Genomic DNA, 14,380 nt, shown 5'->3' with positions numbered 1-14,380 from the left:
ATATTGAAGTAAATATTTTATATATGATATGTATGATGTAAACATGAGATTATGAGTAAACATGACTGACTACTAGAAGTATATCCAAAATAGAAAGAAAAAAGTTACCATCTATTGAGGAATGACTAAAAACCATGGCCCTCTTTCTTCCTTTCTTATGTCATCATAATGCTCCTTTTACTCCATTTTTTCATTTTCCCTTTGTTAAAATGACGTCATTTTTTTGCAAGCAAGGTACTGGGTTGGATGCACGCAAGTTTCTTCTGTGCTTCTTTTTTTTCTCTTTCTTTTCTTTTTCCTCACTGTGTTATGAACTGGAGATCAGTAAGGAAACCCGTGAAGAATCCCAAGTATTTCGCAGCATGTGGCATGGAAAATGTGGGTAATTGATCAGCACGTTGTTCCTCCAAAACTGGTCAAAGATATCTCTTTTATTTTTGATTTCCTATTTTCTCTATTTTTGATTTCTTATCTTCTAGCCATTATGGCTGCGATTATGGCACCACTACAGCTCGTGCTTCTTGAATAACAGGAAAAAGTAGATATATTTGCTCTATTTAAAGCATTCTCTAAGTATGAATAAAGAAAGTATTAATTATAGCAAATTTTGTGGTAATTCTAGCCCTAAATAGAAATAAATTATCTTTCAATTTCTCTTGGTACTAACTGGGACCTATCAATTGATATTAAAGCCATGACAATAAACAAAAAAATAATTAAAAACCTGAAACCCAACTTGAGAGCGTTGCAGGATAGCTTGAGTTTGATGGAGGTGAGGTTTGCTAATAAGTTCTACTAGATTGAAGACACCTTCAAGTTGCTAACAGACATGTTACTAGTAAATTGTAAATGCTCTAACAGTAACATATCAGACCGACTTGTCTAGACACAAATATATTATGATGAGTCAAAACCACTCATGCAGATTGCGACTTACACAGTAAGATCATTGACAGTTGAATTGCAAAACATATTTGTTGAAAACATTTAAAATGATTGTGATAATAGCACCACTGAGGAAGAAAGAGGTTCAAATTGTTCACGAGATTCCCATTGCGGCCAGCTTGGGAAGATGAGGTTCCCCTTCTATTCCAGCAATATAAACTCCACTTGTGACCTATTCAAGTTAAACTATAGTGGGTTAGTTCAGATGATACAACTAATGGAGGGAGGAAGATGGTATGACGTCAAAAGGGATATAAAAAATGGATTATAGAGGTGACCAGCATCAACTACGTGCAATAGTACCTTCTTCGTTACCGTTGTCTTATTTCCTGTCTTCATGCTCCCACGACACCCAAAAAAAAAAAAGAAATAGTGAAAAAAAGGGAGAAACGAAAGAGAAAGAAGACGATCTGGTAGTTCTACGGAAAGGACACTCACATTTTATAAAATTCTCTCTGTTCTCTCCCTCTCTTTCTCTCTCTCTGTCTCTCTAAATATATATAAATTTTTGAAGTCATTTATTAGAGTTGAACAAGCACTACAACCCATTTAATTATGTAGTGATCATGTGTTGGAATGTAAAGACAAAGACGGTGCAATTTCCGTTAACTTCATGATTAATTGCAAGGATTTTTTGAGTGGATTGAAAAGGATAGAGATGATTTTATGGCCATTATTTCAAGCTATGTGACTGAACCTTAAGGATAAGGTTCCTGTAAAAGAGGGAGGTAATGTTACAAACCAGAGATCACTAAGGAAATATATGAAGAATCCCAAGTATTTCGCAACATGTAGCATGGATCTAAGGAAACATATGAAGAATCCCAAGTATTTCGCAACATATAGCATGGAAAACGTGGGTAATTGATTGACAAGTCGTTCCTCTAGAACTGCTCAAATTTATCTCTTTTATTTTTGATTTCTTATTTTCTTTATTTTTTGATTTCTTATCTTCTAACCGTTGTGGCTGCGATTATGGTGCCACTGCAGCTCGTGCTTCCTGGATAGCAGGAAGAAGTTTATGTATTTCCTGTATTTAAAGCATTCTCCGAGTATGAATTAAAGAAGTATCAATTACAACAAATTATGTGGTAATTCTAGCCCTAAATAGAAACAAATTATCTTTCAATTCCTCTTGGTTCTTATTGGGACCTATCACACTGGGCTTCATCTTCTTTTTTTACATTCATTTTTCTATAAAAACAAAATGAAATATAATAATAACAATAATAGTGGTAATCATGAAAATAATAATAATAATTTTGAAACCATGCGTGATTTTAATTTGAATATTTTAATTACTAACCTATTATTATTATTATTATGATCAATTTAATTATTGTTTTATTGTTTTATTATTTAGTTTTGTATAAACATGCTATATTATAATTATTTATTATTATATTATTATTATAATCATTAATCAAACAAAATTGGGATATAATAGTTACAAAATTGTTAATTATTTTTAAAGTTAAAATAAAATTCAAACAAGTGAAAAAAGAGAGCATTACATGCATGAAGATGAGTAGAGAACCAAAGACAAGAAAATCTATTTAGCTTATGCCGTCATAGAGAAAATGGTGAAATCAAATTCCATGAATCAAAATAAAATTTAGAAACATAATTTATGTTTAAAAATCATTCAAAAAAAATTGACACAAGAGGGTATGGAGAGGATCAAATTAACTCCTGAAACCCACTCAACGTATGCAATACCAAAACAACAACTACCTAGAATTAAACCCCTCCCTCTATTTGAATCTACAATCCTAAATAAAAATAAAAACAAAGACTAGAAAAATAAAACAAGGAAAGAAAAAATGTTACGGACTTACTGATAAGTTGATCCCTGCTTCTTGACTCAACAAGACTTTTGAAGACTGCTACTTCGCGAAGAACTTGAAGAAGCTAATTTTAACAAAAATACTAAAAGGATAAAAGTTGAACCTCTCAAGAATTCTCTCAAATTTATTCTCAAAAGTGTGTTTACATCGTAGGGGTAAAATCCTATTTATATCCTTTTCCAGGCAATCTAGATAATTATAAAATCTTGAGATAATTAATAAAATAATAACCTAAATAAAATTCTATCTTAATTTAGGATAATTACTTAATAAAAATAATTATTCTATTCCAAATAAATTAATTAAATAATCCTACAAGATGGAATTACATTAAAATAATAATTAATTTAAATCCGTATTTATCCCATGTGAAATTCATTTAAAACACATGTGGAAATTAATTTTAACACATTGGTATTTTGAAAAGTGGGTTCCAAGCCTTTTGAAAAGATTTTAAAATAATAAAATAAATATTAAATAATTTAAAAAGGGAAAAAAGGGAAAAAGAGGGGCCAACCGATTTGAGTTACCCAGATGGGCCCGTGTGACATCCCAAGTGCTAATTAAGGCAAATAGGTGTCAAACACAGATTCAGAATAACGAGTGCATGATAAAATTTATGCAATGGAACAAAATTATTACAAATCCCTTACAAATATATATGAGTTCCAATACATAGATTTACTGAGGCCAGAAGTGGCTGCAAAATACAAAACAAAACATAAGAGGCACTTCTTTTACTATGTTATTGGACTCATTAGAGTACGGGAATAGTCATACACTCGAACTTGTGGATCCACAGAATCCTCATAGACTTCCAAGGGTAGATCAGTCTGCAGTTTCTCACTTTTTTCCTCCTCGGGGGGAGCATGGAAAGAGTGAGTTCCATGTACTCAGTAATGAAAAGATCAGGCATGGCCCAAATTTGGGCGAGGTATGCACCATAACCATAGTGATTAAGGTTGAGCACTTGCCTTACATCAACCAGTTTCTAATTGGAAGCCATCATCTGGGCCAACAAAGTGGATTCCTTCCAACTCAAAGCATCAGTAACCACATTACCTTTATTGGGGTGGTAGAGGATCTTATAGTCATAGTCTTTTAGGAGGTCTATCCAATGCCTCTGCCTCATGTTTAGTTCTCTATGAGAAAATAAATATTTCAAACTTTTATGGTCAATATAAATTTTAAATTTCTAGCCATATAGATAGTGGCACCATATCTTTAGGATAAAGATGATAGCAGCTAACTCCAGGTCATGTGTGGGGTAATTATGCTCATGGAGTTTCAGTTCTCTAGATCCATAAGTGACTACCTGACCATGTTGCATGAGAACACATCCCAAACCCACGTGAGATGTATCATAGAAAACTTGAAATTGCTCAGTATTATTGGGAAAGATCAACACTGGGGTAGAGGTGAGGCAATACTTCAGTTTAACAAAACTGTCTTCATATTCTTTATCCCAAATAAAAGCTATACCCTTCTTGGTGAGGTAGGTCAAAGGAATTGCAATCTTAGGGAACTCATCAATGAATCGCCAATAGTAGCTAGCCAAATCCAAGAAAATGCATACCTCAACGATATTAGTTGGTCAGCTCCAATTAATTACAGGTTTAACCTTAGAAGGATCAACAGAGACTCCTTCACCCAAAATCACATTATCGAGGAAAGAGACTCGGTCCAACCAAAATGAACACTTACTAAATTTTGCATGCAAGTGATTTCGATGGAGGGTCTCTAATACTTGGGACAAATGCTCTACATATTTTTTGTAGTTCTTTGAGTATACTAGGATGTCATCAATAAAAATGATGATGTATTGATCCAGTGCATGCCAAAAAATCCTGTTCATAAGATCCATGAAAGTAGTAGGGGTATTAGTCAATCCAAAAGGCATAACCTTGAATTGAACTGACCATACCGGCGTCAAAACAGTTTTTTTAGAATATCTTCCTCCTTCACTCTTAACTAATAGTACCTCGATCTAAGGTCAAGTTTTGAGAAAACTATAGCACCTTATAACTAATCAAAGAGGTCGTCAATTTGGGGTAAGGGATACTATTTTTTACGATCACCCTATTGAGCTCTCTGTAGTCGATGGATAGCCAAAGAGAATCGTCTTTCTTTTTTCCAAATAGCAGCGGGGTACCTCAAAAAGAATGGCTAAGGTGAATGAATCTTTGTCCAAGAAGCTCGAAGAGCTAGTGCACAAGTTCAGCAAGTTTGGTGCGTCTCATGCGCTAAGCAAGGTTTGAAATTGGTTGAGTTTTTGGAAGTAGATCAATGGAAAATTCTATATCCTATGGAGAAGGTAGACCAAGCAGCTCCTCTGAAAAGACATCTGAAAGTTACAAATCATAGGGATTATAAAAACTACAGGATCAGTATCCATGTTCCTATTTACTCAAATGTTAGAAAATAAGAAACATTTATGCATATAAGTTTTTCCCTAAGTTAACAAACAAATCTTTATTTCATTTTTGGTGAACGAAGGGTTATAATTTTGTTTTCACAGTTAATGATTGCCTTATATTTTTCTAATCAATTCATATTTAAAATAATATCAAATTCTGAGAAATCTAAAAGTATGAGATCTACTAAGGCTTTTACTTTAAATTTTTATACACATAGTGAGCTTCTAAAAGTCCTCTAGAGGGAGTTTCTACTGCTAATATTTCATTCAAAGGTTCATGTTTATAACTAAATTACAAACAAAAGAATAAGAAATAATAGAGTGGGTAGTACCTATATCAATCAAAGCTCGGGCAATGGTATCATGGGTAAAAAGTATACCTTGGATAGTAGCAGGAATGGTAAGGGCACCAGACTCATTAATACGCTAAACACGTCCCTGGGCTACAGGTCTGGCCATGTCCTTTGGCCACTGAAGAAATCCCTCCTGAAGTGCTGAATGCTCCCGTATTTGTAGCATGAGTTGTTTAAACGCCGATAGGGTTGATCATCATAGAAACAGTCATAATACTGGTAGGGTTGGCTAGGTCGAGTAGTTTTTACCGTAGGTGGGGCAAGGTAGGAGGAGGGGTAACTTGAGGTCTCTTGTTGGGGTTGTTATTGACAAGGTCGAACAATCTTTTTCTTTGGTGTTGGGGTTGGGGTTGGTGTTGCTGCTGCTGAGTGCAGACTCGGGCAGCACGTTGGTGCTAGGTCGAGATAAGGTCTTTAGCTAACTGAACGTGTTCAAGCAACTTGGTATAGGAACTGGGTCTTACCATCACTACCTGATCGTAAATATCTGCATGAAGCTCTTTAAAAATTTTCTAGCCTTATGACTCTCCAGGGTGACCACCAAAGGACTAAAGCTAAACAATTGAGTAAATCGGGCTGCATACTGGGTAACTGTCATATTCCCCTGGTAAAGGTCCTAAAATTCCTCCTTTTTTTCTCTTAGACGTATACAGGGAAGAAGTTCTCAATGAAGACATCTATGAAAACTTCCCAAGAGGTAGGGAAGTATAGGACATCTTTATTAAGCTGCCACTAGTGTTCATCTTCTCCGATCAACATAAAGGTTGCAAGGGAGACTTTTTATTCTTCAATTAGATCTAGGATAGAGAAAAAGTTTCTACTTGTAGAATCTAGATTTCTATAGCCAAGGGGTTGAGGCCTCCTTTGAAGTGTGGTGGGTTGAGTCTTCTAAATTCGATAATATTATGAGAAATGGATCTTTCAGCTGGGTCATAGTTGAGGGTAGGATGGTGTTGATAGTGGTTTGCTTGGTTTTGACCTACTAATATAGTTAGACCTTGAATGGCTTAGAAAAGCTCAATAAACTCAACCCTGGTCGATTGATCCTAGGCCTCAGGTCACTCAGCTCTTTTTATGGAAGGTCTCCCTTGAGTCATTTTGGTCCTACAAAAGAAAAAGGGAGATAATGTGTTGGTGGACTAGTTTTCAAGAAAAAAAATGTCTTAAGTATCTAGAGTGGTTTTTCCTAGACTATAGCCTCAGTGTAAGTGACTATTTCATGTAACTACTCTAATACCATATGTGACATCCCAAATACTAATTAAAGAATAAGGGTGCCAGATATAGAAATAGATTATGAGTGCATTTAAAATAATTATATGTAGCACAATAAAATATGTTATAATTCCTTAAAAAATAAAGATTGAGTTTAAAATCTTACAATACTGAGGCGAAATAAAAGTAAATACAAGTCTCTTCAAAAGTTCGACTCATCAAAGTGCGAAACAAAATAAGCACTCGTAATAGTTCATGGATCCAAGAGATCCTTAAAGCCTTCAATGGGCAAGTCAGCTAGCAATTCTTCACTATCATCCTCATTTAAAAGGGGCATGAAAAGGGATGAGTTTCATATACTTAGTAATGACAATAACATTTAATCGACATTACTAAGATTTTAAAAGTAATTAAATTTTATGAATAATACCTCATCTGCATACCATCGAAGAACATGCATGTGTGTCCCTTTCAATAATAAAGAAAATGTTTTATTTATCTCAGAAAAACATCAACATCAAGTCAATCACATTAAACATATAATCATGTCATGTGTAAAATAGAGAAAATCAAACAAATCATACCATATAATGCTTTCTTTTCATCTTTTACTTATTCTTCGCGCGAAACCATTCCGACTTACATCTATTGAGGCCAGTACAGATTTTCGACTACCATTGTGGAATGATAATTTTATTTTAAATCATTTTTAACATATTTGTGGCTTATTAAACCACAACACATTTACGACTTGTCAAACCATGATATGTTCTATGACCACAGTTGTGCCAACCATAGTGGTCCTACATATAAACTATAGTCACGGCTGTACATTGGCAAGGTGACCCTTATAATTATATTGCTTAACCATTCTCGTTAGAAGGTATGGCCTCATCCATAGGGAACAGCCCTCTCACATCTTTTCAGACCAGATGGGGGAGAAATAGAACCCCTTAGAGTATAGTATATGCAATATATAGTTTCTTTACACACAATAAAACATATATCATATAATCTTTCTAGAAAAGATATATGAATTAGAAGACGAATTCACAAATCAGAAAATAGATTCACAATTGCTTCATTGTATACTTCATCACTATTATGGAGGATTAATCAATTACCATACATTATGCATAAGCACACATACTTATCACTGGTTCCCTATGTACTAGAACATGAAATGACATAGATGAGTAACTTTAAACACTACTACCCCATGAACATGGAATGGTTAGGGCATGCAGATCAGACTGTTTTTTCATACACCCAAACACAGAATGGTTATGTATGTGTACACACTTATCACTTTTTCAATACACCCAAACATAGAACAGTTATGTACAGCCACATTAAAGCCTAACATAATGAACATGCTTTTGAAACAACTTCTATAACACCCCAAAACCTTCATGTTTGAAAATATTATATAAAATCTCTATTTATTCAGGCCATAAGGCCATTAACTATTTAAATTTATGTTTTTAATTTCCATATGATTTTGAGTTCATTTAAAAAAAATTTATTTTACATAATATTTTTATTTTATTTCACTAATATTTTAAATTTAAGAAAATAGAGAAATACGGTAGAAAAATCCCGTAAAAAGGCCACGAGAAAATTTCCCCCGCTTGCACGAGTCCAGTGTGTCGCACACACATGTCCATGCGTTAGTTGCGCACGCGCCTACGCGCTTGTCTTGTCCGCGCAGGGCACGTTGTCTACACGTGAATCACATCATGCACAGACGGTGTGCAGCTCTGTGTACCTTTGCATAGACTTGAGTATCCTACCCTCAAGCAACCAACGCTCCCTTTAGGCAGTGTGCATTGCCCTTTGGGGGGCATGCGCCACTGTTCGGGCGGCGTGCTGCTACTAATTGGGAGGCATTTGTCGTCCCTTGGCTAGTGTATCCATGACCTTCGTGCCACCGTCGCATCATTGTCATCCCATCGACCGTCCATCAGTCACGTCCGTTAGTCTCATGTTGCGTTGGTCAACTTTTTCCCTCCCTTTTTCATCTTGGATTTGTGTCACTTGGCAAAAATCTAATGGTCTAATTCTATAAATATGGACCCCTTCCCACCCTTTTCCTCATCACTTCTTCATTTTTCACTCACCAAAGTAGTTTTAGAGAGAGAGAGAAAGCTAGAGAGAGAAAGAGAGGAAAGAGGGAAGAGGAGCATAGGAAAACTACAAGCTTTCGATAAGGGAAATTTGGTATTTATTTGTATGTTTTAAGGAGTATTTTTTTAAATGGATAAATGAAATGATGCATGCTTAGTTTTGTTAAGAAAATCTAAAAATAAATATGTGTGTAAGGTCTATGGTATTTTTGTGATCAATAATGTATTAATAAAATGAATAAATGATATGATTATGATGATATGATGGAAATGATATGTTGAGATTTTTATTCATCAAGCATGATATTAATTAACAACATGTGAAATGAACATTGAACATGTATCCATGGCATGTAAATTAAATATGATTTATTAGGCTTTTTATTTTTGAGAGGTTCTGTTTCTCCCCCATCTGGTCAATGTGCCTATGGATGATGATATACTCTCTAACAAGAGTGGTTATGCGATATGATTGGTCATTATGGTGATGTACGACCGTGACTACAAAGTACATATAGTACCGTTGTGGTTGGTACGACCGTGGTCATAGAACATGTCATGGTTTGGAAAAACGTAAATGTATTGGTTTAGCAAGTCGTAAATGTGCTAAAAATGAAGTGAATCTTGTCATTCCACAGTGGTAGTTAGAAATCCGTATTTCCCTCAATAGATATAAGTTGAAATGGCTTCGCATGAAGGATAGGTAAAATATAAAAGAAGTCATGGCATGATTTGTTTGATTTTTTCTATTTTATACATGATATAATTATGATCATGATATGATTGTCTTGATGTTGGCCTCTTTCTAATTAAAATAAAAAAAAATGTTTTCTTATCTTTCAAATGAACCCATGATATGACCATACGACGGTAACTGATTAATGGTATATTTTTAATTTAATAAACCTATCTTATTAATGTTGTTTAAATACTATTTTTCTTACTGAGTTTATAGAACTCACCCCTTTCCATGCTCCCCCCAGATAGGGATGATAGTGAATAACCGCTCGTTGACTTGCCTATTGAAACCTTCGAGGATCCATTGGATCCATGAACCGTTACGAGTTTATGTTGTGTTTTGCACTCTGATGAGTCCACTTTTGGAGAGGCTTGTATTTATTTTTGTGTTGCCTCAGTATTGTAACGTCTGGAACTCAAACTTATTTTGTAAGGGATTGTAATATAATTATTCTGTTGTATATAATTATTTTAAATGCACTCATAATTTGTTTCTGTATCTAGCACCCTCATATTATATTTTACTATTGGGGATGTCATTAATGGTATCAGAGCAGTTACGCGGAATAATCTCTTACACTGAGGTTATAGTATAGGAAAACCACTCTAGAAACTTAGGAGATTTCCTTTCTTAAAAACTAGTCCACTAACTTGTTGTCTCCCTTTTTCTTCTGTAGGAACAATGACTCGAGGGAGACTATCCATAGTAAGAATTGAGAGACCTAAAGCCTAGGATCCTTCGACTAGGGCCAAGTTTACCATGCACTTTTAAGCCATCCAAGGTTTAATTGTAGCAGTAGGTCAAAACCAAGCCAACCACTGCCAACATCGTCCAGCCCAAGACTATCACCCTGACAATTCTATCTCCCATAACATTGCTGATTTTAAAAGATTAAACCCACCCCATTTTTAAGTAGCACCTGACCCTTTAGGCGCAAAAGCTTGGATTCTACAGATAGAAAAAATTTTCTCGATCCTAAACTTAACAGAAGAATAGAAAGTCTCCCTTGCCACCTTTATGTTAATCGGTGAAGTTGAGTACTTGTGGCAACTTAAGAAAGATGTCTTACCCTCCCCTACCACTTGGGTAGTTTTCATGGATGCCTTCTTTGAAAACTTCTTCCTTGTATACGTTTGAGAGAAGAAAGAGGAAGAATTTTAGGACCTCTGCTAGGCAAACATGACTGTTACTCAGTATGCAGCTCAGTTTGCCCAATTGTCTAGGTTTCCCCTTTGATGATTACCTAGAGAGTCGCAAGGTTAGGAAATTTTTAGAAGGTCTCTATGCGGATATCTATGACTGAGTAGCAATGCTGAGACCCAGCTTGTGTGCCAAAGTGCTTGAACATGGTCAATTGGCCAAAGACCTTATCTCGACCAGACACTAATGAATTTCTCGAGTCTGCACTCAGCAATAGACGCATCAACCACAACAGCAAAGAAGGAGGTTGTTTAACCCTAACAACGATTGCCCTAACAAGAGACCCGGAGTTGCCCCTCCTCCTGCCCTACCCTTACCTATAGGAAATATTGCCTGACCTACCCAACCATGCTAGCATTGTGGACACTTCCATGGTGATCGGGCCTATCAATGTCTAAACAACTCCTGCTATAAGTGTAGGAGCACTTAGCACTTTGTAAGGGATTGCCCTTAGAAGCTAAAGGATGTGGCCAGACCTATAGTACAGGGATGTGTCTATTATTTTGAAAAGTCTAGTGTGCTTACAACTCCTGCCATTATCCAGGATATGCTTTCTATTCACGATACCACTACCTCACAATTGATTGATAAAGGTGCTACCCACTTTTTTATATCTTGCTTTTTTGCTTGTAAATTCGATGTTAAGCCTGAACCATTAAATGAAATGTTAGTAGTAGAAACACTATTTAGGAGACTTTTAGAAGCTCACTATGTGTATGAAAACTATAAAATGAAAGCTTTAGGAACAAAACTATTTGTAGATCTTATATTACTAGATTTCTCAAGATTTGACGTAATTTTAGGTTTGGATTGGTTAGAAAAATGTAGAGCAATTATTAACTGTGAAAGTAAGGTTATAACCCTTCACTAACCTAAAATAAAATTAAAATTTCTTTTGTAGAATTTTAAAATCTATGAAAAATCTTCTATACACGTACTTTGTTTGCTTTTTTTAACCTTTTTGTGAACAGGAACATGGACATTGATCCAACAGTATATAATCCCTATAGTTTGTAACTTCCCATATGTCTTTCTAAAAGAATTGCTTGGACTATCTCCCCCTTGGGAGATAGAATTTTCCATCGACCTGCTTCTAGGAACTCATCCCATCTTGAAGCCTGCATACCATAGTGTCGTGCTGAACTTGTTGAGCTTGAACAATAGCTATCTAAACTTCTAGGAAAAAAGTTCATCTATCCCAGCCATTCCCCTTGGAGTGCCCCGGTGCTGTTAGTAAAAAAAGAAAGACGGTTCCTTTAGACTTTGCATAGACTACAGAGAACTCAATCAGGTGACGGTAAAGAGTAAGTGCCTCTTACCCCATATTGATGACCTTTCTGATCAACTGCAATGTGCTACTATATTCTCCAAGATCGACCCCATAGTTGAGAGTGAAGGAATAAGACATCCTTAAAATAGCATTTTGATACTGGTACGGTCAGTTTGAAGTCAAGATTATGCCTTTCAGATTGACTAATGCCTCTATTGCCTTCATGGTTTTAATGAACAGGGTCTTATGGCATGCATTAGATTAATATGTTATCGTTTTCATTGATGACATCCTAGTGTACTCAAAGAATCATGAAGAACATGCAGACCATTTATTCTGTGTATTGGAGACCCTCCGTTGACATAACTTGTATGCAAAATACAGTAAGTGTTCATTCTAGTTGGACCAAATCTCCTTCTTCAATCATGTGATTTCTAACGAAGGAGTTTATGTTGACCCCTTCAAAGTTGAGGCTATGATTAATTAGAACCGATCGACCAATGTCACTGAAGTTCATAACTTTTTGGCTTAGCCGGCTACCACTAGTGTTTTATTGATGGGTTCTCTAAGATTTCAACTCCATTGACTTTTCTTACCAGGAAGGATATAGCCTTTGTTTGGGATGATGAATGTGAAAATAACTTTATTGAATTGAAGCATTGCCTCACCTCAACCCCAATGTTGATCGTCCCTAATGGTATTGAGAGATTTTAGGTTTTTTGTGATACATCTCATTTAGGTCTTGGATGTGTTCTAATGCAGCATGGTCGAGTAGTCGCTTATGGCTCTAGACAATTGAAACCCCATGAGTGCACTACCCCACCCACGACCTGGAGTTGGCTGCCATTATTTTTACTGTAAAAATATGGCAGCATTATTTATATGGCCAAATCCTCGACCACCCTAGTAAGGGTAATGTAGTCGCAAATGCCTTGAGTAAGAAGGAATATACCAAGTTGGCCCAGCTAATGACTTCCAGTTAGAAACTAGTCGATGCTATGCAAGCATTCTGCCTAAATCCCTATGGCATTACTCCATATAAAGCTCTATATGGTAGGCCCTATCGTTCCCTAACCTGTTGGAATGAGGTTGGAAACAAGTATCACTTGGGACCAGATTACATCCAAGAAACCATTGAGAAAGTCCCTATCATTCGCAAGAATCTTACCATTGCTCGGAGTCATCAGAAGAGCTACGCTGACAACCATAAGAGACCACTAGAATTTGTTGTTAGTGACCATGTTTTACTCAAAATCCTCCCTTATAAAGGTAAAATGATGTTTGGTAAGAAGGGAAAATTGAGCCCTTGATTTGTGGTACCTATTATGATCGTGGACCGTATTGGACCCGTGGTGTACCGCCTCACTCTACCTCCAGAGTTCGTAGGTTTGCATGATGTTTTTCATGTTTCCATGCTTAAAAGGTACCATCATGACCCTTCTCACATTATTCTACATCGAGAAACGTAGGTTTAAGCAGACATGACTTATGAGGAGTTTCCAACTGTGATCCTCAATTGGATAAATAAAGTCTTATGCAATAAGAGGATCTCGATGCTGAAAGTACAATGGCAACATCACACTTTAGAGGAGGCAACATGGGAACTGGAGGAAGGAATGCAAAAGAAATTTCCACACTTATTTGTAACAAATTTGGAGGACTATATTTTTTAAAGGTGGGAGGAATGTAATACCCCATAACCTTCATGCTAAAAATGTTGTGTAAAATCTTTAATTTATTCAAGCCTTAAGGTTGTTAACTATTTAAATTTATGTTTTTAATTTTCATATGATTTTGAGTTCATTCAAAAACATTTTATTTTACATAATGTTTTGATTTTATTTCACTAAATTTTTAAATTTCAGCAAAATAGAGAAAAATGGCAAAAAAATTCTGCCAGATGAGGACGATAGTGAGGAACCGCTTGTTGACTTACACATTAAAGCCTTCTATGATCCCGTGGATCCAAGAACAGTTACGAGTGCATGTTTTATTCCTTACTCTGATGAGATCACTTTTAGAGAGACATGTATTTATTTTTGTGTTACCTCAGTATTGTAAATTTTAGAACTCAAACTTATTTTGTAAGGGATTGTAACATAATTATTCCACTGTATATAATTATTTTAAATGCACTTGTAATCTAATCTGTATTGGCACCCTCATGCTCTATTTTAGTATTGGGGATCTCACAACTTCTTTCCATAATGAGTGATAAACACATGTCAAAATCACACTTCGAAAACAAAAAATGAAATAACACTTATAT

Source organism: Carica papaya, chromosome 6 (genome assembly GCF_054855325.1).
Source record: "Carica papaya isolate Zhongbai chromosome 6, ASM5485532v1, whole genome shotgun sequence".
Lineage (NCBI taxonomy): Eukaryota > Viridiplantae > Streptophyta > Magnoliopsida > Brassicales > Caricaceae > Carica > Carica papaya.
Note: the sequence above shows the minus strand (reverse complement) of the source record.